Here is a 19194-nt window from a genome sequence, read left to right as displayed (position 1 = left end):
CCAACACTGGCCTCAGCTTAGTTTCATTTTGAGCTGGCAGCTGTTAAAGGGACTGTTTGTAACTTTTTACACGTATAAATCTACCGGGTCAGGATCCCATGCGCGCTCGCGTGTGGCTACGCTGTTCAGACCGCTCCTCTGCTTGTCTTCACTCACACAACGCGTGCGTTCTCGCTCCATCTCACGTTCATGCGCGCACACTGCAGAAGAGTTAGTTTAGCTCTGAGAATATCTAGTGAACGTTTGTGCAGAAATAAATGCTGTAGCTCCTCCAGAACCAACAGAGGTTTCCCGTGTCTTGTGAAGTGACGGGGCTCCGCAGAGAGAAACGTTGTCGTCTCCAACCGGGTGCCGTGTCTTCCCTGTTCACTCCGGGCGCAGTCGGAGACGATAGCGTTACTCGCTGCGGAGCTGAAGCAGGAAAAGCCAACACTAGGATCAGCAGTGATTCCTGGAGAGACCTTTGTCTGGTCAGCTAACATTACTGCCAAGCAGGTGAAATATAGTAATATTGTGGTTTTAGCTGACGTGTGTCGCCTCACTGTTTTGATCGATGCTCGTTCATGTCTATTTAGAGCACGCGAGCCCGACGCTGACTTTCGTTGACTTAACGGCCACAGGTGTCGCTGTTAACAAGCATTTCTGAAAGTTACCAATAGTCCCTTAATATTTTAAGGTCACATTGGTTTTTAAATTTCATATAAGGCCTTTTTAGATACTGTTAAAATAAAGAATAATTAAGTTTGTGTAATTTATAATGCATTTTCATAATTTCTTTCAGTGCCAGTCCCATCTTATTTAGTGCTTTTTCTTTGATTAATTCTAATAAAATATTTGACTTTTGCGAACTCGTCTCTGCCTCATCAGTAATGAATCAGTGTGTCTTATCCATTTACCAGAAAAGTACTCAAAGTTTTGTTTAGTATTTCCTGGGATGCAAGTCCCCAGGTGGCATTGTCGGCTAGTCTACTTCCAACTTACTGTTCCCACCACTCTTGCCACACCTGCATGGCTGTATATACCCCCTCTTGGCCTGGACTGAACCACCTCATGGAGGTTAGGAAAACCAGAAAGGGGAAATTCACACTGAAACCTGTTTTTAAAACCTGAAACATTGACATAGCAAATATTTGAACATACAACTATTTCAAGGTGAGCAATTGCCCCAGACCACAATGACGCTACTAAATAACTCACAGATCACAATTGGTGAACATAAACCAGGTGAATTACACACTCCACAGATGAGCACTAAAACATGGTCAAGAAACCCCATTTAATTTTATACATATTGGTGATATTAGAAATAAACCAACTAGTTGGTGTTATGTCTGTTTGTAATGATCATTTTGGGGGAGTGTCTTTGGAGGGAGGCCTGACGGGACGGACTGTCAGTGTTGCTGACTTGGTGACTTTCTCTCTACTGCTGCTAGCTACTTTCACTGGAAAAGAGTTGGCAGCACTGGGCTGAGTTTTTTTTTTCGCTGGACCATTTTTGAAATCTAGTGTACGCTTCCCCGTCTCTCAAGATTACCAACCCTAACTTTAAAAAGAACACTCTCCCCTTCTTTTCATGACATATTTGCATACAATTATCAATTTAATAACTATTCCGCTCTTGTCTCCTTAGACCCCCTCATTCAGTTTAGTATATTCCACAGAGGGTCCAACATATGGAATTATTTGTCTTTACATTTTATGAACGTCTTCACAGCAGTTTAAAACAGCCATGAAATCACTTCCTCTAACCAACCAATGTTTTCCATATGGACTGCCTATGTAAGATGGGTTCGACCAATATCTTTTGTCCTACAAGTCTAAAGGTTTATTATGATTGCTTGTTTTTTCTTTTTTTCCATTTATTGTATCAGTCTTTCATCAGTCTTTCTTATCTCATGAAGACTCTGCCATATCAGATGAGTGTATGCTCTTAGTTTGATTATGACAGCGGTTCATAAATGAGTCCTCTTGATGTGTTTGTGTTTTATGACTGACTGATCCAGTACACTTGTGTAACAGATGGCCGTTTATGGGATGCATTGTTATCAAATATCAAGGCTGGTCAGTGTAGTCTTTTTGACCAGTGAAGAAAATGTATGAGTCCAGGTATTATTACCGGCTTATCACCTCCCATGCTAATTATCAGCATTTGTTACAGGCTACTTCGGTTTTGCAATGTAATCTGTATGTAATATACAATACCAATGTAATGCATTTATGAAGAGTTACACCATCATAATCCATTATATATCTAAAGCTATGATATACATGGAGTGTTGGCTTCAGTATTGAACTGATCTGATGTTTCTGTTATTTTGTCCACCACATTTATATCAGTGAGGGTTGGCTAAATAACAGAAACACCTGTCTGTACAACACAGTACAGTTCAGCAGCGCCACAAACTACGTCCTCCACAGGGACAATGAGTTTTTACTTTGGACATGCAAACGGATAAACTGACTTTAATGCCAACAAAGGCGATAGCAGTTCATGATGTCTGCAACCCTGGAGACTGTAAGGAAACAGAACTCCTGGGTGGTTGGGCCTTGGTGGTTACGGACTGGAGCCTAATCAAGCAGATTAAACACACCATGGTGATGTCCATAAACTCAGCTGATGTGTCACCTGATCTGACTGACTGATGAGCATCAGTCAAGCTGTCTGCCTGAACCAGCCCACATACAGGACTTCTTATTGTATACTATGTGTGTGTATAGTTTTGTGATCTGGAGCAGTACAAATTGCCATGATCATTATCTGTGTTAGTCCATTTTAATGTGTTTTATAAAGCGGTCAACATCTGCAAGGACGTCACACACCCACACCAACATCTGTTTGAGCCACTACCATCCGGCAGGCACTACAAGACCTTCTCTGTCCACACCTCCAGGTTGAGGAACAGCTTCATCCCCAGAGCCATAGCTGCTCTGAACCGGTCCTGTAAAGGCACCATGGCTGCCTGTCTGCCCCCCCTCCATAAGTACATGGATCATGGACTGCATGGGCTGTGCTGCACGCCCCCACCTACATGCACTTTATTTTACCATGCACTTTAACCTTTGACTGCATAATTGCACTTTGAACTGCATTATTTGTTAAATTATATTGCACATGCGGACTGATTATATCTATTTATTACGTATTTAATTATTTCTTATAGTCATTGTGTTTTAGATTGTCTACTTATTTTTTTACTCCCCTTTATAACCCTACAGCTGTACACTGTGTACAGTATCTTTTAATGCATCGGGTGTGTGATGGGGAGTTGTAAACTCAATTTGTTGTACCTGTACAATGACAATAAAGGTAATCTAATCTAATCTGTGAAGGTGTGCCTTTTTGAGGTCACATAAAGAGAGAGCTGAAAAGCTGTTTTGTAGCGGGTTAACTGTTCTCTTCATACCTCCATGGGGTTAACTGAGGCTTTCACACTGAGATCTGAGGCACATAAGATCCGTAATTATTCACTGTCAGTGTGGTAAATGGTTAAATGATGCTGGTGACGGTTACTACTGATGGATAGCTGCTGGAGTACATACAGTAAAGCAGCGTCACACTGTCGTCTCCAACTAAATCTCAGCTATAGTCTAGAGCAGGGGTGCCCAATACGTCGATCGCGATCTACCGGTCGATCGCGAAGGTAGTGTAGGTAGATCGCATGGCATTTTAAAAAAAAAAAAAAAAAAAAAAAAATTTTTTTTTTTTTTTTAAATAGACGTCAGCCAACAAATTGCAACACTGTTTCACCTGAACTCATCTGGAGTAGAGGATGATATTTTGACACTACAAGCTGACATTCAGTCCAGGGCTCATGGACAGTTCTGGAACTTACTCACAGAGGAAAAGTACCCCAACATGAGGAAATGTGCTACCTCCTTGACTGCATTATTCGGCTCCACTTATTTATGCGAGTCAGCCTTTTCCCACATGAAGATTATTAAGTCCAAATACCATTCCACCTTGACTGATGATCATTTGGAAGTGTGCTTGAGGCTGGCTATCAGCAGCTACTGTCCGGACTATGCATCCCTGGCTGATTCCATTCAGTGCAAGTCATCAGAGTAAGGTAATGACAAAAAATGTACAGTTATATTGTACAATATGGGTTCATGCAGTTATGCAAGGTACACCAACATATATTGTACATATAAAGAATACTCAATATATTTATAAATAAATATATGTTTTGCATTTTTATAGTAGGTAGATCATTTTGACTTGGTCATTTTATAAGTAGCTCGCATGCTGAAAAAGTGTGTGCACCCCTGGTCTAGAGGTTGGTTATTTACAGACAACACTTAGCCTAACGTGATTCAATCAAATATGTCTAAATGTCCAGATATCCGGCCACTGTGTTGGATCTTTGATCCACTTGGATAATCCAATCATGTCCAATTACACTGACATCAATGGGATCTTTGGTTTTCTATCCCTCAAAAAGGGGCGCAGCCTTGACATTTTGCAAAGTACCAGTATAAGTGCTAGTCTGCTGTGTGGTTACTATATTTTTCATTTCCATTTCTTGGGTGTGTTATACATACCGGCCCTGGTTCTCCTAAAAAATCCACCATCTCCCTCAGGAGTAGGTGGTTGGTTCCTCCCACGCCGCTTGACCTCCGGTCCACCACTGATCCACCCAACACACATTTCAGCAGACGCAGGATTCAGAGTTTAAATAACTGTCTTTTTTTAAAACTATTTTTAACCACTGACACAGCACAGTGAATATTCATATGCAGTGTTGGTTTGCAAGTTCGACAGTATATGAAGACTAATTTGAACACTATAGTATTAATTGTGAAATGAAATTAGTTATCATCTCCATCTGAGACGCCTCCTCTTTCAGTTGTTCAGGTTCCTGATCTGAGAGCGTCACGCTTTCTGTGTGAGGAGGTTTCAGGTGCCACCTTCATGGTCTGAGGATTGTGGGATTCCCTCTTTGTCTGATTGTTGAGAGGAAAACAGTAAAAGAAAAAAACAACAGCTGTATAAATCATCCCGTGTTTTTATGTAGTTATCTTGTGGAATGAAAACGTACATTTAATGGATTCCTCTATGTCATAATGGAACTCTTAGACACTTTATTCGTTTTTGAAAACTAATATTTAAAAAGTGCTGGTGATTTGGTATGTTTAGTTTACCTTCTGTATGTCTTTTGGGTGTGTGTTTTTTTTATACTTTATATTTCTTTCAAGTGATTTGTGTGAGTGAAACAAATAAATAAAATAAATATTGTTGGTACTCCACACCAACATACGGCTCACATCTTGATCAACAACATCACCGTGTGCTTGAGAAATCTTCGCACAACTAAGTGTTCATGTTCATTTGATTTATTTGCTGTTGCAACGCTGGTATGCTGATTGTGCTCTGCTGGTGGTGTGATCCTGAACTGGTCGTAGTGGAACCACAAGCAGAATGACTTTTGAATGGACAGTGCCACCTACTGGAACTAAAGATATTCATAATACATGCACATTATCAACTTTAAAAATGAGAACAATCTCACATTAAAGAAGCATCTCAGTTAACACGAAAACATGCATGTTATCAGACTAGGTTTCTTTTTTATTTTATCTTTTTACCACTGAATATATTAATATGACATCATTTGACCTTAAATATTATATGTTCCAGTTCATCCCAAAGATGTTGGATGTGGTTGAGGTCAGGACTCTGTGCAGACCAGTCCAGTTCTTCCACAACAAACTGGAAAAAACATTTCTTTATGGAGCTGGCTTTGTGCACGGGGGCATCGTGATGTTCAAACAGGAAAGGGACAAACACAAACTGCTGCCACAAAGTTACTCACTGTTAGGTTTCTATGTTAGATATGTCATATGAGACGATTACACTGTCAGAATTGTTGTTGTCTCATTCTTGATTTGTAATATTAATGTTATTGATTTAAGTTTAATAATTAAAAAAAAAAAAACAGGGAAAAAGCCCAGCCCATAACATATAATGTAAGTTGTCACTAAACTTTTTTGGAGTAAGCTTACTGTAAGTATGTTACTTATCACTGTTAGAGTTTGTACTGCTTTGAACAACTATTAATAGAATTAAGTTAAAGAAAGTGAGTTATGCCTCATTCATACTGTGTGTGTGTGTGTGTGTGTGTGTGTGTGTGTGTGAGACCAGATACAGGAGATTCGGAGATGTATACCTGACCATAACTACAGTGGTTCTCAACCTTTTGGAGTCTCGACCCCCAGGTTGAGAACCGCTGGTTTAGGGTACAATGTTGTTTGAATATGTCAAGTCATAAATGGTCATCTTTTATGGGCGAGGCATTCCTATGACTTCTGCTTACTGTCTCTGCAGGCTTTGGTTTGGATGATTTAAGCGAACCGACCCTCTAATCAAACAGCAATAAAAACACAATATCTGGCAGCATTGGGGCTGTCAGGCTTGGGCAACAATATTTTCATTATTGAATGTTTACAAAATAAATTCAAGCTCTAATCAATCTCCAAGTTGTGATTTGAGAACAAACAAGGGCTCATTTGTTGTCATGAAACAACTTTTTTTTTGCCCAAAACCTCACTGTGAAATCTGCTTTCATTTTCCAGCTGTTATGGCACTGTTGGAGCACCTGATTTAATTTAAAGGGCACTTATTATACGCAAGTCTTCAAGACCCATATCAAAGCCAGGAGTCATGTTACACTTGGTTTACGGTGCATTGCATCCAGCTGATGTCACCTGTGTACCTGTACAGGTATGTACAGGTACACAGTGTACCGCTGGTACGGCAGTAAATCCTACCTGTTCTGAAGCTCCTGATGTTCAGTTTTTGTCTACACTGATTCAGCTCCATAGCCATTTTTGAATGTGTTATTGTATTGGAGTGAATTATATTGCCGATGCTATGTCCTGTCCTATGCTAAACTCTACACGAGTGGGTGGGTGCTGGAGGCCTCGGCCACGTGCACACTTCAGCCATGCTTCTACCTCAGATTTGTCAACTACATTATACGGGGCCTGGTCACACTGCATAAAATCATCATCATCATCAATCATCATTTTGGAGACACTTTTTTAAAGGTCCCATATTATAAAAAAGTGAGATTTTCACGTTTTTTTTATTATAAAGCAGGCTTAAGTCGTATATAAATTCTGTGAAAGTATCGAAACACTCAATCCACAGGGAAATACACACAGCCGTATTGAGAAACTCTGCATTTGAAACAAGCTGTCAGGATTTCTGCCCATTCGTGATGTCACGAATATACAATATTTAGACCCTTTACACAATTTTAAACGTAAACATTGTAAATGTGTCCCAGTTTATTCCTGGTAGGTAGTGTATGCAGTGTATGTAAATGTCATCAGTTGACAGAATGGACCCAAGCTGACGCCTACCAACGCAATTCTGTTGCCATTCCGTGAAAATGCGCTAAAACGGAGCGTTTCAGACAGAGGGTAAATACAGGTCTATTCAGACCGACAGTATGAGGAAAATAAAGGGTTTTTTGAATATTAAAACATGTAAACATGTTCTAGTAAAAACACAAAATAGAAGTATGATCCTGAAAATGAGCATGATATGGGACCTTTAAGACATTGACCATAACATTGTCCACTGATCACAGGATTGAGACATTGACCAACTCCTTGAAATTGCAAAGCGCTTTGGAGAAAAGAGCTATAAAAAATGCAGCCATTTAGATTCCATAGAACATCATGTAGTCGGAGTATTTCTGATATTTTCTTCCACTCCCATATATTAACATACGTGGGTTGTATATGATTTTACTACTTATCCTTTTGGAGGTAAACATTGTGCTTCTTACTCCACCACATTTACCTGACAGCTGTTCTTGGTTCACAACTTATTGTCTTATCTCCCTCTAGTGGTATTTTTAGACATGCAGATGGTTTATATTATATGGTTTCAATACAAATACCAATAGGTCTACTTGAACTAGAGTAAAATAATCAATGCAGGACACTTGTCAACGAGGGGTTTTACAATGTGGTATCACTTCTTTGCATCTGAAGGACTTCTTCCATCACACGTCAAACAAATAGCTTTAAGTAATTGACATGGAAACTGAAATGTTTCAGGATACTACGTGTGACCAGTTTACTTTGACAATGAGTGATGATGTCAGATTAGAAGGAGATTGGTTGATTAACGTCTTTTGATCAGTGAAGAACAGGAAATGATGAAAGGCTTCTTTCACTTTAGAAAATAAACCTGTTAAACAGAGTCATGACATGACATCATTTGTGTAATGTAACTTTGAACATTCAAGTACTATTTTATGTTCCTTTATACTTCAACTCTACCACATTTCAGAGGGAAATGTTGAATTTTGACTCTATATGATGTCTGCACTGAATGAAATCTTCAAATGCAGACTAAATGTTTATTTATGGCTGCACCATTCCATCAAATGGAAATATTCTAGATGTTTTGCACATCATTTTACACAGTTATCAAATATTCAGTCATATTTGGTAACTTTGTAAACTTTGGGATCCTCTGTAACAATAAAAAAACAACTTCTGTGGGCTTGAAAAAAATGTGTCCACACAACATGAGTTTGTAAAGATGGTTATCACCACATAAACCTAAAATGTTGTACATTTGTAAAACTTTGAAGAAGCTTTTTTTCCATTAATAATCAATTAATAATACAAATCAAGAATGGGACAATAACAACAATTCGGACAGTGTAATAATCACATATACCATCTAATAGAGAAATGTAAAAGTAAGTAAACTATATAATAAAATTAAAATAAAATTATAGGGGACTTTTGAAGAAGCAAACTATGCAAAATACACTTATTAAACAATATTTAGCAAGGCACATCTTGGGAAATGACTTCTTATATAACAAAAGGTGATCTTTAAAGTTTTTCAGTAGTTTTATGGCTTTCTTGTTTTTTTCTTTTGCAAATTTCAATGATTTGACAAATTAGTTTTATTTCATTTCATTAATAAACCCAATAGAATTGGGCTTTCTGTTTTTCCACTTACATATATGGATATGATGCTTTTCCATTAGAATTACTGTATTAATTACAGAAAAAAATGTCACAGTTAAGATTTTCCATATAAAAGAAGACATCTATAACGCTAAATATGGGAATACTGGGTATTATAATACGCATCCATCCATGTGCATGTGCCCAAAATTGTTGTGAGAAAGTACGAGAAAGAAAGTGTTCTACAGTCTCAAGAACAAGAGTTCAGAAAGTACGCCTCTGCTAATATCTATGTATCTATCTCTATCTATCCATCTATCTATCTATCTATCTATATCTATAGATATAGATATTTATATATAATTTCCTTAATAAACACAAAATATTTTTGTTATTAAAGAACAAAACATTGTATCTTGCACACTTTACTAATGTATATAGTGGGTTATTCTATGTTTATAATTTTGATTTTTTTTTAATGCTAGTTGTAATAGTCGGGTATATTTATAGTGTATTGCAATATGCTTTAGATTTGGTAATCTATGGATGGATATATTTCACACACTGGACACTGAGAACAAAAATAATATCAATAGCATGTGCAATATCACTGTTCATTGTATGCAATATCTATAACAATGTCCATCATGTGCAATGTTACTTCTTTTCTCATCATATGCAATATTACTTCTTACTTTGGGATCAATAAAGTACATCTATCTATCTATCTTTCTATCTATCTAGAGAGCTTTATTTCTAGTACTAGAGTTTAGGTCAAAAGGACTATGATTTGTACTAAAATTATAATCACCAAACATCCTTTCTGTAATTGTTTCCTTAATCCAATAGTTTTTTATTGATAAAGGTTGAGACATAAACTTGAGAGATGCTGCTGTGATAGAGTCACAGTCGGATGCTCAGTGAGTTTGGGATTATTCGGGGTTAGACTGGATTATAGTTGAGTTATATAAGAGAGCTGCACGGGATTGGTGGCTCGATCTGAGCATGCGCACTGAGTGTCGTATCTAACAACACAGAAACCATAAAGCGTGTTTACGAAATTTAAATTGGACAGTGAGAGTTTTAAAGAAAAAGAAAAAGCGTCCTGTGAAGAATCCAGGTGAGTGCGTGTGTTTATCCCACCTGGCTCGGCTCGTCTCTCTTTCTCTCTCTCTGTGTGTGTTGGGTTTGTTTCTCTGTGCACTTTATTGAATCCAGAGACAGAAACGAGGACGATCGCGGCATCTGCCGGAGTGTAAACCAGGCAGGTATTAAATATAGCCTATCGCGAGTACATGCAGTGCTCTCTGAGCCTCAGTGTGAACACAGACAACACTGAGAGTCTCTGCTGCTGCTGCAGCCAGCTGGCTGGAGGGCGACGCTCTCAACACTATTATGGAGCTTTTATCGGGAACAAAATGTTCTGCATTCAAACATCCTATCCGAGCATGAAGCTGATGCTTTACAGCATACCCTTCCACTGTCCATTACGCACAATAACTGTCTTTAAACTACAGTTTAACAAGTAGAGAAAGTCTTTGTTTTTTCAGATGTTTTGCAGTCAGGCATTCTGGATATAAGATTTGTTGCGTAATTTTATTTGTGTTGTTGTGAAACACTGTCACACACTAACGACCTCACTCAAACCTTTAGAAATCATGTGCTTTTTAATGCTTTAATGATGGAGAACTTGGAGCAGAGTTGGAGAGTTTAATGATCTGGTGATGAGTTTGCGCGTCTGAAAGCTGCTGGAAAGTTTGTTTTTACGCGGAGTCTTCATCACTTGCAGCAGCAGCGTGCCTGCTGAGAGCACACACCCACTCCACACACACACACATTGCACACACACACACACACACACACACACACACACAGACTACACACACACACACACACACCCCTTCCCCCCTCTCCTGTCCCAGTTTTGTTACCGTGACTGACTGAGGAACTCTTTGTGCCATTTTACGCGCGGTTTTTACATCATGGTTTCACTCAGACTTGTTGCGGTTGTTTGGACGGTTTGTGCGTAAAAGCACAAACTAAAGTGCGCACTCAGCAGTTTTGTGCAGCAGCTCTACTACTCGCCGTGCTCTCGTTTCTTTCTTTCTCGTTTCTAACGAGCCCCTCCTTCACCCAGTTACTTGAAAGTCAGCTTTGAATGTTTTGCATTGTGCATATTAAGTGAAAGGACAACAATGAGCCATACAGTGAAGCCTATACTCACATTGTTATCAGAACATCATGTACCAAAAGTCTGTGTTTTGTCCCTCTCTGTGTGTCAAAATACTTTTCAAAATGTCCACCTTTTATTTTCACACAACACAACAGTTATGTGTCCAGTTGAAAGGGTCAGTTGTAGCCTTAGGCTGCAACCAGGATGTTAAAGACCAACAGGTTAAAGGTCAAACTGGTCAGTTAATGATGGAATCCTCTCTGTAAACACAGGCTGCATTTGAAACCTCATACTATACTAGTAGTACGTACTGATTTGGCCGAAATGTAGCATGTAGTATGCAAACAAAAGCAAAATCTATACAGTATGCCAAAAAAAAAACGGATGTAGTACCGATTTGGTAAAATTTCCAGTGTGCATCGGACCAGTCTACCTCGCCTACTGTATCCCACAATGCAAAGCGCTGGAACGGTACAGTTTATGGTCACAACCAAGGTCTGAAGTTAACTTTTTTCACTGTGTGCCGCTGTGGCGGGCAAGTATTTTTATTTTTTTTTGTCTGCCACTTTTGAAGTCTCTGCGCTAAATGAAGGAATAACATTTTGATCTGATGTCATTCAATGTTCGATATATTTGACATTAAAAAACAAACATATGCATGGTAAATTCCAGTGTTTGAATTATATAATAGTTTCTGGGGGAGCTCTATTTTTTTGGGGTGGGAGGATACTGTACTCAGTACTGTACTGTACTTTGTTATTGTCATCTATAGTGGTTATTTGCATAAAAACACACAATTCAAATGATTATGATTATCTAAATATTTCCTTTGATTAAAAAAAATATATATCGGCAAGCTGTTAGGAAGTTAAACAGGTCGGTGGCGGCGAGAGAAGAGGCGAGGGAAAGAGCAGTCTGCTACCTGCTGAGATAACATGACACTTATTAACATTACTCTAATATTTATAGGGATTCTACTGTTCTGTTGCTCGAACTGAAAAAGCAGTTTGAGTACATTTTTGTCGAGCAATGTCGGTGCCCAAACATGTTGAGCAACAAGGTGCCCATGTAGAGCTGGTTAAGAGAAAGCAAAGAGTGAAGAGTCTGGTTTATGGGTGCATCTGTGGTATTCTCTACTCCCTGGCCCGAGGGAGTACTGGGCCTACTTTCACCAGAGCCATGCATGCATCTACACCCAACACACACAGTCAGCAGCCAGGTCTGTTGTCTCTCTCTCACTCGCACAAAAGACAGACTGGACTTTCTGCTTGGCTGGTGATGCTCAGTGACAGTGTGTGTGTGTGTGTGTGTGTGTCAGTGGGAGACATGACGGGAAAGAGGGCATACATAATGGATGTGGGTCTGTAAATGTGGCCTCTGTTGGATTTTTATTAAATCAATTCATTGTCGTCCACATCTGTAAATTGAATTAAAAAGTCGGATCGGTGCATCCTAGCTGAGGCCTTTATACAATACATCCTACAGTACAAGCACCTGCATATTAAATAAGAATCACCTATTCATCTAAACCAGCGCAGACAGCTTTTATCACATCACATTGAAATGCGCACTAAGAGACAAATTGTCTGTATGTTGAAGTGGATAACTGGCTTCTGGATGGATCTGTGGTATTCAAACTCCCCGCCCCAAGGGAGTGGTTAGCTCTGACACATGGATGCTGCTTAGTTAAACACCTTATCTGACGGGTCAGTAGGGTACAATTACCTCCTCAAGGAACGTGCACTGTTGAGTCCCTTGCATTGCCCTGCAAAAGTCAGTAATGTAACGTCTGGACTGTGTGTGTTTCTGTGCTAACTTTATTGTACTTACATTTAACTCTAAGGCGTAGAGAAACAGGGAACTATGGGTTGACTTGAGCGGAAAAGGGAGAGAGGTGCGAAAAGCAATCACTCTCTGAATAAGATGGATGAGGTTATGCCGCCAGGTTGTTTTGATGTTATTGTCTTACGTGTGTAGACATCGACACCCTCTGGGGTTAGTTAACATGCTGAGGAAACTTGTCCTGCTGGTATAGCTCACACTGAAACATCAGGTCTTTATTAACTTGTTTATCAGCAGGAACGTGGTGAGCTGTGTTATTGTTGTTTAAGCATAAATTAAAATCCAGTGGAAATTCTACATACGTCATATAACCCAATACTTGTCTTCAACATGTGTTCAACACACAGCGAGTGTCTGAACAGGAAAGTTGAAGCAAAACACGGAGCGAGCATGTGTTCATGCATGTGCTTCTGTCAAGCTTGTGTGAGCAGACAGCTGTTAAAGCCTTGTGAATGAGCATGTGTGTGCGTGTAGGGCAGGGGTCTGCAACCTGAGGCTCCGGAGCCACATGTGGCTCTCTAGCCCCTCTCCAGTGGCTCTCTGTGGATTTATCAAAAATTAGTGGAAATGATTAACTGTTTATTTTGTTTACGTTTTCATTTTTATTTATCATTGTTGTAGGTCTAATGTACGACGGAGTATTAGGGCCACATTGAGGAAAATAAATAAATCGGAGAATAAAGTCATAATATTACAAGAATAAAGTCATAGGTTTACGTCATAGGTTTACAAGAAAAAAAAACGTTACTGTTCCTAACAGCTAACTAGCTCTCGTCCTGTCGATTTCAACATGGGAGGTGCCATTGATTTACATTATGATGCATTAAGCTCTATTCTGTAAAAATTTGATTCTTCTTCTTAGTCCTCTTGGCCCCCTTGGGAGCATAGGGCGTCCACCATGGATCTCCACCTCACTCTCTTCTGTGCAGTGGTCTTTGCTTCTTGCCAGGAGGTCCCGATCTTGTTTAACTCGTCAAGCATAGACCGTCTCCAGTTGTTTTTTGGTCTCCCTGGCTTCCTCTTTCCTTGTGGGTTGTAGTCCAGAGATTGTCTTGTTATGTTTGTTTCTTGTTTTCTGAGTGTATGCCCGATCCATCTCCACTTTCTCCTTTTGATTTCTTTGTTGATTTGCTCCTGGTTTGTTTGTTTCCACAGGTCTGTATTTGTAATTTTTCTGGGCCACCATATCCTCAGTATGTATCGGAGGCAGTTGTTGATGAACACTTGCAGTTTGTTGGTGATTGTGTTTGTGGTTTTCCAGGTTTCACAGCCATAGAGAAGGACAGATTTTACATTTGAGTTGAAAATTCTGATTTTTGTGTTTTTGGAGAGCTGGGAAGAGAGCCATACAGGTCGGAGTGTTCTGAAGGCATGTCTTGCTTTGCTGATGCGTAGCTCCACATCCTTATCTGCTCCTCCGTCTGTGCTGATGTTGCTTCCCAGGTAGACAAACTCTGCCACATTTTCTAGGGGTTGCTCCTTGATATTTATTCCTTGGTGGGATTTAGTGTTGATCCTCATGACCTTGGTCTTTCCAACGTTGATCATGAGGCCTAGCTGTTTGCTGTGTTCATGTAATTTGTTTGTCTTCTGTTGCATTTGTGTGTGTGTTCCTGAGATCAGTGCCAAGTCATCTGCAAAATCGAGGTCTTCCAATTGTGTGAAGGGAGTCCACTGTAACCCCGTCCTTTGGCCTTCCACTGACTTTTTCATAGTCCAATCGATGGCAACAAGAAAGAGCAGGGGAGACAGAAGACAGCCTTGTCGTACTACTGTTTTTATTTGGAGGGTGTCTGATAGCTTTCCATTTGAAATGACTTGGCCCGTGAATCCATTGTACATACATTTAATGAGATTGACCAGTTTTATGGGTATTCCGTAATGTCGGAGCAGCTTCCACAGGATGTTTCTGTCTAGGCTGTCGAAGGCTTTTTCAAAGTCAACAAAGTTGATGAACAGTGATGACTGCCATTCGATGCACTGCTCGACAATTATTCTGAGTGATGCAATGTGATCTGTACAGGAGTTGTTCTTCCGGAAACCTGCTTGTTCCTTCCTGAATATCTTGTCCAGTGGTTCTTGCATTCTATCCAAGATGATTCGGCAGAGGATTTTGCTGGGGACTGAGAGAAGCATGATGCCTCTCCAGTTCTTGCATTCACTGAGGTTGCCTTTCTTGGGAATTGTGACAATTAGCCCTTGTTTCCAGTCATTGGGTACCTCCTCTTTTACCCAGATCTCATTTAGAAGCCCGTGGAGGATGTCAGCGGTGGCACTGATGTCTGCTTTCAGTGCATCAGGGGGGATGTTGTCCTTTCCTGGTGCTCTGCCGAGCTTCAGTTTTTTTGATGGCTCTTTTGATTTCTTCCTTTGATATCCTTTCACAGTTGATGTTTAGGTCTCGTCTCGCTTCTTCAATGTCTGGGGGGGTGTCTGGAGGAGGTCTATTGAGGACTTCCTCAAAGTGTTCCTTCCAGCGCTCTAGTTGTTGGGAGTCTTTAGTGAGAAGGTTTTCCTGTTTGTCTCTGATAGGCCGGCTAAAGCTCTTGTTCTTACCAGCTAACTGTCAGGTAATTTTGTACAATTCCCTTGCGTTGTTCTGCCTGGCTGCTGCCTCTGCTTTGTTGGCGAGCTCCTCCGCTTGTGCTTTTTTGTCCCTCTTGCAGCTCTTTCTGACGATTATGTTCTTTTGTTGGTAGTCTTGTCAGAGGCCTTCCTTCTTATTGCGGTCTGTCTCTCTGTTGAGTTTCAGTTTGATGTCTCGCCTAGCTTCAATCTCCCTCCATGTTGGATCAGTAATCCAGTCTTTTCTTTTGGGGTCTCGGTACCCCAGGACAGTTTCACATGTGTCAGTGATAGCCTTCTTGCATCTTTCCCAGTTGTCATTTATGTTTTCTCCCTCTGCTAGGGTTTGGAACCGGTTTCGGAGTAGAATTCCCCATTCTTGCCGTGCCTTGATGTCTTTTAGTTTTCTTGTCTCAAATCTTCTCTGTACCCTGTTTCCAGCTTTCTGTTTTACTGCCAACTTCATCCGGAGTTCTCCCACGAGAAGATGGTGATCTGAGTCTATATCGGCGCCCCTCTTGACTCTGACATCGAGGAGAACTCTCCTCCATTTCCTGTCTATTGCAATGTGGTCGATCTGGTTCTCTGTGCGGTGGTCCGGAGATATCCATGTAGCTTTATGGGTTTGTTTGTGTGGGAAAAGACTGCCTCCAATCACCAACTCGTTGAGGGCACAAAGGCTTGCAAAGAGAAGCCCGTTCTCGTTCATCTGCCCCAGACCTTCTGTCCCCATTGTTCCCTTCCAGTCGTTGTTATCCGTTCCAATCTTGGCATTCATGTCTCCCATCACAATCTTAATGTCTCTCTTGGGAGCCTTTTGGAAAACTGCCTGTAGTTGTTGGTAAAAAGTTTCTTTCACTTCAAACACAGCAGTGTTGGTTGGAGCGTAGCACTGAATGCATGTGATATTGCGTCCTTTGGATGCAAACCTGGCTGTGATGATCCGTTCTGATATTGGTTCCCATTCTATGAGACTTTTAGCTGCGTCTTTTGATAGGAGTAGTCCTACTCCGTATGTGTGGGGGTCTTCTTCCTTTGGGTTGCCAGAGTAGAGGAAGGTCTCTCCAGTGGCAGTTCTTACCTCTCCAAAGGTGTTCCATCGGCTTTCACACACCCCGATAATGCTTATGTTGTACCGTTGCATTTCCTTGGCCAGTTGTGCCAGTTTTCCTGTCTGGTATAATGTTCTAACATTCCAGCATCCAATTCTCGTTCTTGACTTAAGCTTCAGCAGACTTTTCCCCCTTTGAGGTCTCTTTTGAGTTTGCCCCAAGGGGTTCATGGGTCCCATTTGAGGGTCGTCAGTTAGGCTTAGGTCACTTTCGAGGTAAGTATCCATAGTTTCAGTTTCTGTAATCATTTATTTAACAGCAGGGTGGGTGATTAGCCCAAGCTGCCGTTTCCACAAGTTATCCGCAGTGGTCGTAGACCACTTTTCTAAAAGCTCCATGGTCAAGAGGCAGTTTTGACTGTATTTTGTCTGACCCCTCGCCCTAGACCTGTCCGGTTTGGTAAAACCTGCCAGGAGTTGCCTCCCACCGGCATAGCTCTAAGGGGTCAATGGGGTGCACAAGCTCCCTTACCACGACAAGGTAACAGTCATAAAGGAGAAAAAATTTGATTGGGTGAAGGTAAATTCCAACGTTATCATGATGCGTTCCATTGTAATCTTGTAAAATGTAGTTTTTGGGCGAGAAACTTGAATAAATCCAGTTGTTTGAATGTTTTCTCAACAATATAAAAATAGATAATGGAGAGGGAATTATGACCTGTTTAACAAAAAACAGTATGCAAACAATAATGAATGAGTATATGTTGAAGTACATGAGATTTATTGTTTTAATTTTGTGTTTTTTTAAGTTATTGATGTTGCATTTATCAAAGGACCAGTGTGTAGGATTTAGAGGCATCTGGCGGTGTGAAACCAACTGAAACTTCTCTCGTGTGCCAAGCGTGTAGGAGAACTGCGGTGGCCGACGCAAAAACGCGAATGGCCCTATTTAGAGTTGGTGTTTGGTTTGTCCGTTCTGGGCAACTGTAGAAACATGGCAGCGCAAAATGGCGGACTCCGTGAAGAGGAACCGCTCCCTATGTAGATATAAACGGCTCATTCTAATCTAAAGAAAACACAATGATTCTTATATTCAGGTGATCGTACACTAATGAAAACTGCCAGTAGATCCCCCTAAATGCTACACACTTGCCCTTTAAGTCACTTTGGGATTACTTAAGAATCCAGATTCATGTCAGATTATAAAAAATCATGTATGCAGAAGAGTTTTCAGGTTTGATTTCAGATCTTTAACTGGACTACTTAAACCCTGCTCAAACTATTTCATCCCACAAAAACTATTTAATGACTTGTTGGTGCAAGCTGATTGGCAAATGTCAAGACTCGCAGATGCACTGATTGCGGCCCAAGCCCTGAACCATAGCCCAACACCCCTGAGCTGAGCCAAACCACAAACTGGGTCTACATGCCAGCCCTGTGTACTTATCTGCTCTTAGACACCTCCCTTAAGGACTTCTCTATTCAGACAGTTGACACGTTTAACAATAAGTGACGCCAATGAAAAGGCATCACAAACACACACTCGGCTTTACTGTCATGATCCAGATACAGCTGTACAGCTCTGTGTTTGAATCTACAGTAAGTCACTGTGAATGTGTGCAGCTTAGCCAATTTAGAAATGACCTTGTGTGACGACGGCGTGAGTGTCGCTGCACAGTGTGGCTGCGTTACCGCGGGTACATCCATTGATTCTTATGCTCACTAAGATGATCCGAGTAAGTTTGGTTCGATATCCGGTCGGTTATTTAGTCATGCTGTTAATTTCACAACATTATCATGTAGAATTGGCTCTATACTAGTTTGCCTGTCTGTACTGAAAGAAAGCAACTTGTTTTGCTGTTCATTTCAAACAGACAGAGTTTTCTCAGCATGTGTCTACCTGTCTCTTGGCAGGTTTTAGTCTGGTTATGAAAGCCATAGTTGCTCATTCATTGAATCTTAATCAATCAAAACGGTTCCGTCTGTGCACCCCAATAATAATAATAATAATACAAATAAATAGTAAGAAGAAACTAAAGTTGGCTAAGTTCTTATCCCCACTAAAGCCAACTTTATAAAGTCACTTTCACAGCTTATTAGTCTTACCAGAGATCACTGGGGATTAACTGGGATTAGTTGTGGCAGGTGGATTGGATCAGGTTACCACCGCCACGGGTTGAGTTCAAGTCAATCTGAAGTGAATAGACTACTGTTGTGTGGTTGTGCTGGGATTGGGAGCGCTCTGGTTTTATCTGGTTTGGGTATTTCTGAGGAGACCGATTGGAGTGATGATTTGTTAATCACTGCAAGTATTGCATTTTACTTTAAAAGTAAAATATCAACACACCAACATAGTAAAGCTTCAGTGACAAAGTGGGCAATTGTGAAATGACAACAAGAGAAAACAATTACAAGTGTGGGCTTTATAGTAATGGTTAATAAATCATTTTCTAATAAAAACAAATGTTGGGTTGGGAAAGGTTGTGAAAACTCCCTTTGACTGGTTAAATCACTCGTTTCTAGAAAAGGGCTGCAGATGATCTGCACCAAAATCCATGTGTAAATGCGGTACCCCATTATTGACTAAACATGTCTCGTCCATGCAAATTCATGTACGACTCTA

General features: G+C 40.4%; 1 protein-coding gene across 5 annotated transcripts in view; it reads left to right on the top strand.

The window, feature by feature from the left end:
* The window catches only part of LOC141768972 (uncharacterized), a 36352-nt gene that overhangs the window by 565 nt on the left and 16593 nt on the right, over nucleotides 1-19194 (top strand). The window contains exon 1 of one of the 5 annotated variants that reach the window (XM_074637545.1): nucleotides 3795-4067. The exons of 3 other annotated variants lie outside the window; for them this stretch is intronic. The gene's annotated coding sequence lies outside the window, so the exon portion shown is untranslated. Of the gene's footprint in view, nucleotides 1-3794; nucleotides 4068-9921; nucleotides 10061-19194 lie in introns of those variants that run through there. One more of the 5 variants, XM_074637544.1, reaches the window with a different exon arrangement.

The sequence above is a fragment of the Sebastes fasciatus genome, chromosome 6 (assembly GCF_043250625.1).
Source record: "Sebastes fasciatus isolate fSebFas1 chromosome 6, fSebFas1.pri, whole genome shotgun sequence".
In the NCBI taxonomy this organism is placed as follows: domain Eukaryota; kingdom Metazoa; phylum Chordata; class Actinopteri; order Perciformes; family Sebastidae; genus Sebastes; species Sebastes fasciatus.
The sequence above is the reverse complement of the archived record's forward strand: the minus strand, read 5'-3'. Positions and strand labels throughout refer to the sequence as shown.